Genomic DNA, 12,909 nt, shown 5'->3' on the forward strand with positions numbered 1-12,909 from the left:
GGAGATGTTTCTTTCCCTTCATATGTATTTTTTACTGCTCCAGGAATGATGTACTGCTTATTGTTGTATTTACCTTTGATGTGCAACCAGGGGCCTGTACTACGAAGCGGGATTTGGGGTTAGCGAGGTAACTTCAGGTTTAACCCTGGGTTTTCAGGACTACGACGGTGGTTCACTTCTCACCGGGGCACATCGCCATGGTAACTTATGCTGAACAGCTAACCTGCTCCGGAGCAGGTTATGTTCGAGATACAGATCGCCGGGTATAAAAGCACCGCCCACTGACCAATCAGCTCTCTTGGAAAATGGCATGCCCTTTCGAAGAGAATCCAGTGGAGCTTGGTGCGCGGATCGTGAGAGGATCCCTCCTGTCTTCTTCTTGTCATTTTTTTTCTGTTTGCTGCAAGTAATGTCAATGCTATTTCATTGTGCTTTTGTATACTGATATCATCCTAAAACAGAGAGTGATAGAAACACTAAAGCCTTGTACTTGTTGTACTTCTAAGATATGAAAGTGAGCCTACTTACCGCTTTGAATTATGTTTTTATATTTATTTTTTATTTGCTCCCATGTGCGTTTCACTCCGCTGGGGTTGCAGCTGAGGCTACAATTGTCATACACGCCATACGAATACATCTAAGCAACACATGCATTTAACAGAATAGACAACTGTAATTATAGTCAGATCTACTTATGCCCTAATGATGGGGCAGTGATGTTTATATCCCTATGAACTTACGCATTTATACAGTCAGCGATATTTTGCCAGCTGTCTTTCCTGCATTTTGCAGCTGCAACTGTGTTGCTTTTTGCCTGTATTATATGCCTATACTCATCATATTTCCGTAAAATTATTGTTTGCTCTTCGCTACTGAAATAAGCGGCTCTGACAGCGGACTTCTCCATGCTTGCGATTGGTCATGCGCTGAAAACACCGCCCCTTTTATGTGCACGCGCTCATATCCAGATTGGAGAAACCTGGGTTGATATACCGAGTTGATAACCACCGTCGTGTGACCGCTTAGCGTGATTGCAATTGTCCGGGTTAGTGAATCTGGATAAGGAAAAGATATCCTGGATATGTTGAACTTGCTTCGTAGTACAGGCCCCTGGCTTGTTGGCAGCTGAGTGAGCAGGTGACTGGAGTGACTGACGAGGTGGGTGTGGCTGGCAGATGGGTGAGCAGGAGAGAGGTGAGTGGAAAAGTACTGAAGGCTGGAGGACCAACCATGACATGATGTATACTGTACACATCTGTCCACAGTGCCTGGTTTGACTAAAGTGGGATATCAATAATTCCTGTAATTTTTTTCTTTGCCAAAGTATGACACTAAAAAATGTAATTTATTTCCACAGAAGATCTTAAAGAGATTGAATCCTTAAAAGGAAGAGCACTTTTTTCTATCCTCTTCGTCAACCATGTCTACCTCCCCCTCTAACCATCCACCAGATCTACATCTACCTCCCCCTCTAACCATCCACCAGATCTACATCTACCTCTAACCATCCACCAGATCTACCTCCCCCTCTAACCATCCACCAGATCTACCTCCCCCTCTAACCATCCACCAGATCTACCTCCCCCTCTAACCATCCACCAGATCTACCTCCCCCTCTAACCATCCACCAGATCTACCTCCCCCTCTAACCCATCCACCAGATCTACGTCTATCTCCCCCTCTTAGCCATCCTCATTCCTCTTCCAAGTTTTCCACTTCTTCTACACCTCCCTCGACCTTTAAGCCACCCACTTTGACTACGTCTCCTTTCTCTTCCAAGCATTCCTCCTCTTCTGTGTCTTCCTTCACTCCAAAGTTGTCCTCCTTTCCTACGTCTCCCTCTTGTTCCAAGATTACTTCCTCTTTTACCTCTCCCTCCCTGTTGAAACCATCCACTTTGACTACATCTCCTCCCTCTTCAAAGCCTTCCTCCTCTTCCACGTCTCCCTCCCCCTCTAAGCCATCCACCTTTTCTACGTTTCTTTCCTCTTTATTCCTCCTTTTAATCAGAAACGCAATACTCTGCAACCTTATTATTGGGACCACCAGAACAGCTTCTGCACTCCGTTTGTCCATCTGATTCTACACATCGGAATATGTTTTCAAGACCCAGTTTTTCACCAAGGTTTTCAAGAGCTTTGCTGCGCTGTTCGACAGTGGTGGCCTTTTGTGGATTGTTGGATTTATATACGTTAGTAAACACAGAAGCATAATGTTTCCAGGGGTCCGTTTCACAAAGCAGGTTCAACAAACTCTGAGTCTAATCCTGAACTCTTAGTTGATCTACTCTGAGATCGGAAACTCGGAGTTTTCGGTTCCAGAACAGCGGATTAGAGTTAATTTACTCAACTCTAAGTAGTTTTACCTGGAGTTAAGCACGTGCGCCACAACTATAAAAAGCCAGTATCTATAGAGCCCTGATACAACGATTCACCAAGGCAACCGGCGACAACAACGGCAAAAGATCCACACACTTTTTCTTTTTTTTTTTTTAACTTTATTTAACATTTCAATTTACAAAATCCCTTTGAAGAAACATTTGTTTGCATCTGAAGATCCACATACTTCACGCCACTGGAGTTGGAAGTGTTAATACGTGCGTATGGCGAGTATGAGAGCATATTTCTGAAAAAAAAAAACAGCTGCAGCAGCAAAATTGGCGTGGGAGAAAGTTGCTGCAGTCAATGTGTAAGTTTGAAAGCAGCATTCATTTAACATTTTAGCACACTGTCTTATAATATTACAGAGATGAAAACAGTGGTGGAATGGTATTGAATGAAATTTTATTGTCATTTAGATCAGGGCCGTCAATTGGGTACGGCAGCTGCCACACCTCGGCTTCAGGGGAAAATGTACATTTTTTTTTTTTAAATACATTTATGGAATTACTCTGTATCTATTTGTATTGATTTATCCTATTACTTAATACATATAAAATAACTGCAAATGCATATCAGAACAACATGATGGATTTCACTAGGTATATCAACACTTGTCCCCCCTCATATCTTGAAATGTCCCAGCGTCCCTGACGACAGTCGTCGCTATCAATCTCGTTTTTAGCGCGCTCTGCAGTGTTACTAATTTACAAAAATTAAAAGGAAGCAGACAACCACGCAATTTAAAAAAAAAAAGAAAGAAGGCAAGTGATGGGTCCAATGTTATCCCAGCAGCAGAAGATATTAACGAGGCTGTTAGCCACTGATGGATTAATTATGCAAGTTCATTTTAAGGTAAGATATCAAATCACCCTACCCTCTTATAAATCCGTTTAAGGGAAATATTTGACTTTTTTTACTCTCTCTCTTTCTGTCTTCTGCTCCCTCCCTCTCCTTTTTGCATTTGGACTTTAACTGTTTGAAGTTAAACTCGGATGTCCCTGTGATATTGTTGCACTGAATTGACGCCACTGAGGGAGGAGACAGAGAGAAACTCAGGGTTTATTGAAGTAAACCTGCTAGCGAGCAGGTTAGGTTCAGAGAGCCTGTTACTACGGTAACTGACCGAGAGCTTAAGTTACCTCTCTTTGTGAAACTAGAGTTACCTCTTTCTCTGGTTTGAGTTACCTCCCTTTGTGAAACGGAAATCTCAGAGTTTCCCTCATTTCAGGGTTAACAGTTTTCAGGGTTTCTATAGCCGCTTTATCCTTTGCAGGGTTGGGGGGTCTGCTGGAGCCTATCCCAGCTAATTTCAGGCGAGAGACAGGGGTTCACCTGGACAGGTCGTCAGTCCATCGCAGGGCACCAAGTAATATCTGTAACCTACAGTATGTCAGTGTAGCACTGCGAGTGCTACGGGGGCCGACCGACAGGACAGAGAAGACACGGGGTTTTCGTGCAGAACTCTTTATTCACCAGAAACTTCCAGACACCCACACACGTGCACAAGCACCTTCAGCCAGCCGACCCTTTGCTGCTGTCCAGTCCCTCCTTATCAAGGCAGGCAGGGTGGAAAGGTTGATGGAGCACACCTGTGCCCCATCACCTGAGTGGCTGCACCTCCACCCTGCCACAGTCAGTTTTTAGAAATCATGTCAGAAACAAATGCCGTTTTTTCAGCCCTGAAGTCTGAGATGGAAACCCCAGAGCCAAAGGCGTGCACAGCTGCAAGAGCAGCGGGGGGAGGCAGAGACGGGCACGGAGAGGAGGAGGAGCCACCCAGGCAAGCCCAACGGCAAAGAGCTCCAAACCCAGGCCAGACAACCAACACACATTCACTTTTAAGTTATTTGCATTTCAGTTAGAGTTCATCTCTAACGTCACGGGTTATTTGGTTATACATGCATTAAGAACTATGTGATTATTTTTATGACTCGTGTGTGTGTGTGTGTGTGTGTGTGTGTGTGTGTGTGTGTGTGTGTGTGTGTCTGTGTGTGTGTGTGTGTGTGTGTGTGTGTCTGTGTGTGTGTGTGTGTGTGTGTGTGTGTGTGTGTGTGTGTGTGTGTGTGTGTGTGTGTGTGTGTGCATGCACATTACCTAACAGAGATGCACAACTAAAGACTTTCAAAATATGACAAGAAAAAAAACACTATTAACGAAAAAGAGAAACATAAAACCTACAAAGACACAGCAAACTGAAAAACCCTGATGTGTGTAGTTAAAAGACACTGCACAATCACTTGATGTTTGGGGAAAAATAGCACCTAGTGCAACTATTTAGAGAGACACTGACAACTACAACTACAACTACAACTACTCTATATTCTCTTCTTTGGAAACACACTAAAGATACTTTTATGTTTATTCAATGTCTGAGACAGTGGGACTTTGTAGATTTATTGATTGCTTCTTTTGCTAATATTTGACTAAAAAGACACAGCTGATAAAAAAAATCAACTTAAAATGATTCAAAAAGGCTTTATTTTGAGTGCTTTTTAAAACTTTTGTATAGAATACTTCACATTGATTGTCATTATATTTATGTGTATATATGGTGTATAATTACAAATAATTACAATTGTTGGAGCACCTGTTACAAACTACTTTCTTTATTTAAAATTTTTTTTCTGTTTCTGTAATAAAGTGACAAAGTGCTTGAACATAGCACCGACTTTAACATTTAAATATTTTGCATTTCTGCATACCCACTTTCTTAACAAGGTAAAACAAATTAAAGTTTTTCCATAAAATATAATATAAAACTAAACTCTTCAGAATAGTGGAAGTAGATATCCAGTTTTGATGATGTTACCAGCTAATTGTTATCTATAAACAAACACAACAAAATTAAGAGTGCATGCAACTGCACCCAATATATAAATAATATGAACAGTACATTTTAGTATTGCATGTCATTAAAACAATTTTGTATATAAAAACAAAACAAAACATATTATTACCAATTGATTACATTTTATGCAACTTTGATTTGCCATATTTACGTTGTTTTCTGTGTATTTTTTTTATATGACCATTAAATGGTATTTTTATAATATTCTTACTTAATAATTTGCATAGAAGCGACCATTCCCAGGTATAACAAAGCTATTTAATGTTTGTGCTCAATTATCGTCTATACTCCCTGTCAAGCCCACAGCCAAGTGTAAGTTATTTGAACTTTTCTTTATATTTAATAAACGTACTAAGTAGGCTGTTGAACTGACGTTGATTTAACTTAAAAATAAAAACTTTGATAGCTACTTCAATCAAATTTACATGAAAAATATGGATCTAAAACAACAAGCCAACGCTAACTCGGATATGTGTATGTGAGAGAAATTACCCCCTCGAATCCACATACGGTAACGGTACGGTAAAAGAGCACTAACAAGTAAAACTACGCGCAACAGACACTGGTAAAAAAAACAATGTTATTTTGGCTGTTGAAAGCATTTTTTCCATCACTTGAGTTAGATTGACTGGTGGCTCCATCCACTCTCAGTCTGAATCCAGCCTAAACACACAAGCGCATGTGGCGATGTTAGCTGCTACCCAGGTGTTAAGGCGGCGGTGGCAGGTTATTTACTGGGAATTATGGGAATTATTCACAGCACGCAACAGGTAGTAAATTGTTCTAAATATTGATCTATTCTTTATCTATATTATTTATCTTTAGTGGAAAAGTAGAAAAATACTGTATTTTCCACACCATAAGGCACATCGTATTATAAGGCGCACCTTCAATAAATGGCCAATTTTAAAATCATCTTCATATATAAGGCGCACCACATTATAATGCGCGCAGAATATGCGGTAAGATACTGTACTATAGTGGCCGGGGGTTGAGTTACTTATCTACCTGATGGAGCTGCGCTACAGGAAATGCTACAAAATGCTACAGAAAGGCGCACTGCCGGTTTTTGAGAAAATTAAAGACTTTAGGTGCTCCTTATAGTGCGGAAAATGAAAGTAAAGTATGAAAGTATTCAAATGGTATTATGAAAGTAACTGTATTTGAAATACTCCAATTTAAAACAGCAACTGTACCGGAATACAGTTACTCAAAATGTATATTCTAAATACGTAACGGCAGTACATCCATCCATCCATCCATCCATCCATCCATCCATCCATCCATCCATCCATCCATCCATCCATCCATCCATCCATCCATCCATCCATCCATCCATCCATCCATCCATCCATCCATTATCTATAGCCGCTTTATCCTTTGCAGGGTCACGGGGGTCTGCTGGAAACGATCCCAGCTCATTTCAGGCGAGAGGCAGGGGTTCACCTGGACAGGTCACCAGTCCATCGCAGGGCAACGGCGGTACATGTAGTCCGTTACTCCCCAACACTATATATGACCAAACATTAGAATGGAGACTATCACACATGACATGAGTTTTATCAGAAAGATAATTGCAGGACCAGCCGACTGCTTGTTTTGAGAACCTTATGTTAAAAAGACTGTTTCATTATTAGATTAAATGCTTTCGATAGTTAAATAAAAAAGAGAAGCACATTGTTACTTTCTATCAATGGCAGGAACTAAGTCATTTACCACTTTTAATGCTCCTGTGACAGTGCCATGTCTTTACCTGAACCCTGATTGATATGTTTCAAAAATAGTGCATGAATCTAAAAAATCCTTAAGTGGATTATTAATAAGACCCTCTTAAACACAGATGTTTCACTGCATCAACAGATCAAACTCATTTAAATTAAATGGATCATCAGCAGCTTGTCATCAAGGTTTGTACAAGTCTCTAAATGACACAATCGTTTGTATCAGGTGTTTTGAAGCAGGGAAATATCTATAATAGACTGGGCTGTAACTTCAGAATCATGTAACCCTGTAGGCATTTTTGAGGAAAAGATGGCATACAGCATTTTTTGAAAGATCAATGTGTCCCAAACCAGAATCCACCGTATGCCAAAAAAATTAGACCCCTGGTTTTCTATATTCCCACATTCAAGATGGCCACCCCATATGGTAAATTGGACTGTAAACGCTGTTGCCTATCCTGGTATAGGCTCATAGATCAAGCAATTCCTAAGTTACAATAATACTGTGTTTGGTATCATTTTAAAGGAGACATTTATAGCTCTCTTTCAAACCTAAAGTTGAACTTTTCTGACATACTTGGAGGTCAATACAGCTCCAGAAACCCCAGAGAATGTTAATTTTTCATCATTTTCGCCTATGTTATTTTTATTTGTATTAACTCTGTGACACCTAGGAATACCAGAGACATAAAAAACAAGTACAGCAATACTCACTCTCATATACAGTTTCAGAAAATGTATAATATCACCATATTATTTCTATCTTGTGGGTGATTGTGTGCTGGAATTCGTGGGCAGTTAGGATGCTGAAATACCGCAGTCAAGCAGCAGGTGGCGAGTTGCCACAACAACGAGTTAGCGAGACAACTAGCTAACATGGATGTTGCCAGTGCAAATATATGTGGTGGTGTTCATCTCCTCTATTAAGGATGAGTAACAGTAACAATAATTTTGAAAAGATGAATCATGTGTTTAAGTTAATCAAGTCATTTAAAAAAAATATCAACCAATTTCCTGGATTAAAGTTAAAGTTAAAGGGTTCAGTCAGTGAGAACATCAATGATGTCCGTTTGGGCATATTTGTCAAGGGTCTGAAAATAGAGAGACTACTGCCCACCAGAGATGCTTTGAGCTTTCATATTCAGCGCGTTCACTTCCAGAGCTTGGTCTGGCGGCAGGCCCATTTGCGGTACCCGGTACCCCCGCCCCCTGAAAATATGGGATAGGAGATGGAGGACAAAGTGCTCATTCCTAAACTGATGTTGCTTCCTGCGATTCCAGATGCCTGTGAGGAACTAATGACCTGTGGTTGCACAACTGGATGCAAGACGGCCTGATGCGGTTGCAAACCAAACCCATGCACTGATTCTTGTCAGTGCCAAAAGTCAAGTGACTGTTGCATGAATATGTAGGCCTAAAGCACTGAAGACAAAAATGTGATAGCTCATCACTCACTCATCTTCTTCCGCTTATCCGTTCCGGGGTCGCGGGGGAAGCAAAGTCAGCAGGGATGCCCAGACTTTCTTCACCCCAGACACTTCCTCCTGCTCTTCCGGGGGGAGTCCGAGGCGTTCCCAGGCCAGCCGCGAGACATTGTCTCTCCAGCGTGTCCTGGGTCTTCCCCGGGGTCTCCTCCCGGAGGGACATGCCTGGAACACCTCCCTGGGGAGGCGTCCAGGAGGCATCCGGTACAGATGCCCAAGCCACCTCAGCTGACTCCTCTCAATGTGAAGGAGCAGCAGCTCGACTCCAAGCTCCTCCCGGGTGACCGAACTCCTCACCCTATCTCTAAGGGAGCGTCCAGCCACCCTGCCGAGGAAACTCATCTCGGCCGCTTGTATCCGCGATCTTGTCCTTTCGGTCACTACCCAAAGTTCATGACCATAGGTGAGGGTAGGGGCGTAGATTGACCGGTAAATCGAGAGCTTCGCCTTTCGACTCAGCTCCTTCTTCACCACGACGGTCCAGTACATCGGCCGCATAACTACGGACGCTGCACCGATCCGTCTGTCAATCTCCCGCTCCATCGTTCCCTCACGCATGAACAAGACCCTGAGATACTTGAACTCCTCCACCTGAGGCAGGACTTCTCCACCCACCCGGAGAAGGCACGCCACCCTTTCCCGATGGAGAACCATGGCCTCGGTTTTGGAGGTGCTGATTTCCATCCCTGCTGCGTCGCACTCGGCCTCAAACCGCCCCAGCACATGCTGAAGGTCCCGGTCCGATGAAGCCAACAGGACAACATCATCTGCAAAAAGCAGAGATGAAATCCTGAGGTTCCCAAACCGGATCCCCTCTGGCCCCTGGCTGCGCCTAGAAATCCTGTCCATAAAAATTATGAACAGGACCGGTGACAAAGGGCAACCCTGCCGGAGTCCAACATGCACCGGGAACAAGTCTGATCTACTGCCGGCGATGAGAACCAGACTCCTGCTCCGATCATACAGAGACCGGACAGCCCTTAGTAGAGGGCCCCGGGCTCCATACTCACTGAGCACCCCCCACAGAATGGAACGAGGGACACGGTCAAATGCCTTCTCCAGATCCACAAAGCACATGTAGACTGGTTGGGCAAATTCCCATGAACCCTCGAGCACCCTGCGGAGAGTGTAGAGCTGGTCCAGTGTTCCACGACCAGGACAAAAACCGCATTGTTCCTCCTAAATCCGAGGTTCAACTATCGGCCGTATTCTCCTCTCCAGTACCCTTGCGTAGACTTTCCCGGGGAGGCTGAGAAGTGTGATCCCCCTATAGTTGGATCACATTCTCCGGTCCCCCTTTTTAAAGAGAAGGACCACCACCCCGGTTTGCCACTCCAACGGTACTATCCCCTTCCTCCATGCAATGTCGCAGAGGCATGTCAACCAATACAGCCCTACGACATCCAGAGACTTGAGGTACTCAGGGCGAATCTCATCCACCCCCGGTGCCACTGAGGAGCTTATGAACCACCTCAGTGACCTCGGCTTAGGTGATGGATGAGCACGCCCCAGACTCCTCACCCTCTGCTTCCTCAGTGGAAGGCATGTCAGTCGGGTTGAGGAGATCCTCGAAGTATTCCTTCCACCCTCCGACAATGTCCCCAGTCGAGGTCAACAGCTCCCCACCCACACCGTAAACGGTGCCGGCAGAGTACTGCTTCCCCCTTCTGAGGCGCCGAACGGTCCGCCAGAATTTCCTCGAGGCCGACCGAAAGTCTTCCTCCATGGCCTCCCCGAACTCCTCCCAGACCGGAGTTTTTGCCTCCCAGACCGCCCGAGCCGCGGCTCGCTTGGCCTGCCGGTACCTCTCTACTGCGTCAGGAGTCCCACCGGCCAACATAGCCCGGTAGGACTCCTTCTTCAGTCTGACGGCATCCTGTACTTCCGGTGTCCACCACCGGGTTCTAGGATTGCCGCCACGACAGGCACCGGAGACCTTGCGTCCACAACTTCGAGCCGCCGCGTCGACAATGGAGGCAGAGAACGATGTCCCCCGCCTCCCCTGGGATCCGAGAGAAGCTCGCTCGGAGGTGGGAGTTGAAGATGTCCCTGACAGAGGGCTCAGCCAGACGTTCCCAACAGACCCTCACAATCCGTTTGGGTCTGCCCGGTCTGTCCAACCTCCTCCTCCGCCAGCGCATCCAACTCACCACCTGGTGGTGATCAGGTAACAGCTCAGCTCCTCTCTTCACCCGAGAGTCCAAGACATGCGGCCGAAGGTCAGATGAAACGACAACAAAGTCGATCATTGACCTCCGGCCTAGGGTGTCCTGGTGCCACGTGCACTGATGGACACCCTTATGTTTGAACATGGTTTTCATTATGGACAAACTGTGACTAGCACAGAAGTCCAACAACAAAACACCGCTCAGGTTCAGATCGGGGAGGCCGTACCTCCCAATCACGCCTCTTCAGGTATCACTGTCATTGCCCACGTGAGCGTTGAAGTCCCCCAGTAGAACAAGGGAGTCCCCAGTTGGAGCACTATCCAGTACTCCTCCCAGGGACCCCAAGAAGGCCGGGTACTCCCCACTGCTGTTCGGCCCGTAGGCACAAACAACAGTGAGAGACCTTTTCCCGACCCGAAGGCGCAGGGAAGTGACCCTCTCGTTCACCGGGGTGAACTCCAACGACTGAGCTGAGGGGCTATAACCAAGCCCACACCAGCCCGCCGCCTCTCACCCTGGGCAACTCCAGAGTAGTGGAGGGTCCAGCCCCTTTCAAGGAGCTGGGTTCCAGAGCCCAAGCTAAGTGTGGAGGGGAGCCCGACTATCTCTAGCCGGTATCTCTCAACCTCACGCACAAGCTCCGGCTCCTTCCCCCCCAGCGAGGTGACATTCCATGTCCCCACTGTGAGGGTTTTGGTTCAGGGATTGGGTCGTCGAGGCACCCCGCCACGACTGCTACCCAGCCCACATTGCACCGGCCTGCCATGGTCCTTCCTGCGGGTGGTGGGCCTACAGGAAAGCGGGCCCACGTCGCCGTTTCGGGCTGAGCCCGGCCGGGTCCCATGGGCAAATACCCGGCCACCAGGCGCTCGCCTACGAGCCCCAACCCCAGGCCTGGCTCCAGGGAGGGGCCCCGGTGACGCCGATCCGGGCGACGTTACGGTCCTTTGTTCTTTCTCCTCCATGATTGGCGTGAACCGCTCTTAGTCTGGCCCGTCACCTAGGACCTGTTTGCCATGGGAGACCCTACCAGGGGCGTAAGTGCCCCCGACAACATAGCTCCTAGGATCACTCGGGCACACAAACCCCTCCACCACAGTAAGGTGGCGATTCAAGGAGGTGAAAAATGTGATTGTTCAGTGAAATTTTTGATGAATTAAATTGATGAAAATCACTCAGGCCTTTGAATATTGCTTACTAATAATAGTCTTTACAAAATGCTGGTCCAAAGAATGAATGGTGGTGAATGGGACTGAGCTGGTTACAGCTATTTCAAGCCTTATAATAACTTCTCACAAAGAAAAAGTATGGTTATATCATACATTTCCTGACTCGTCAAAGTCCATTGGGTATTGTGGTTGTTGTCTTTTGGGTCGTTGACATCTCTTGATCCCAGAAGATAAAATTAACTAGATAGTTTAGGCGAAAAATTGTATGGAAATGTGTGTAATTTATGGTTTAAGGAGGCCGTGTGACCTCTATGTTTGTCAGAAAAACACAACCGTGGGCTCAGATAAAAGCTGAGAAGGTCCCCTTTACATTGATACCAAACAATCATATATCTACTATTGACAAATAGGAAACTGATCACCATTTCTAACTTTAGACGACAAATCAATAGTTGTGCTAATTAATCAATAATTATGACTAAACGATAACTTTGACAGCTTAGCATACAGCAGAAATGGATTCAGCACAAAAAAATCATACAGAAACAATAGAGAAAGTGCTTTTCCTCAAAAATGCCTACCATGTTGTTTTCTAAGGGACGTTTTCAATTTTCGGCCCTGACTATAACATGTTGGACAGTGGCCCAAGAGGACTGGAATATGACACCCCTGTTTTAGATTCTTATATAAGACAGAATGTTTGGAGAATGACCTGTACAGTTACATAAATGATTCAATCCAATCCAATTCAATTGTATTTATATAATGTCTATTACAATACAGCCCAGACCCACAGCATGACTTCTGCCCAATTATTACACAAACAGCGGGAAGAAAAAACTCCCCTTTAAGAGAGAAGAAACCTTGAGCAGAACCTGGCTCATTAGGGATCCTTGTGCCAAAGGCCAGCCGAGTACAGCAGGAACATGGAGATAGGAAAGAGAAACTTAAGAACAGGGAGAAGAAGGGAACAGATATATTGTCAGATATATTCCGCTGCACGCCAACAATTCCGCTGCTACTTCTCTTGAGGGGCCAAAAATATATGTACAGTATTATAGTAGTTTTTCTGTTCTAAATTCTGGTTGCATAATATTTTAGACGTAGATTGTACTAAAGTCATCAGATGAATCAAAGT

Source organism: Cololabis saira, chromosome 1 (assembly GCF_033807715.1).
Source record: "Cololabis saira isolate AMF1-May2022 chromosome 1, fColSai1.1, whole genome shotgun sequence".
Lineage (NCBI taxonomy): Eukaryota > Metazoa > Chordata > Actinopteri > Beloniformes > Belonidae > Cololabis > Cololabis saira.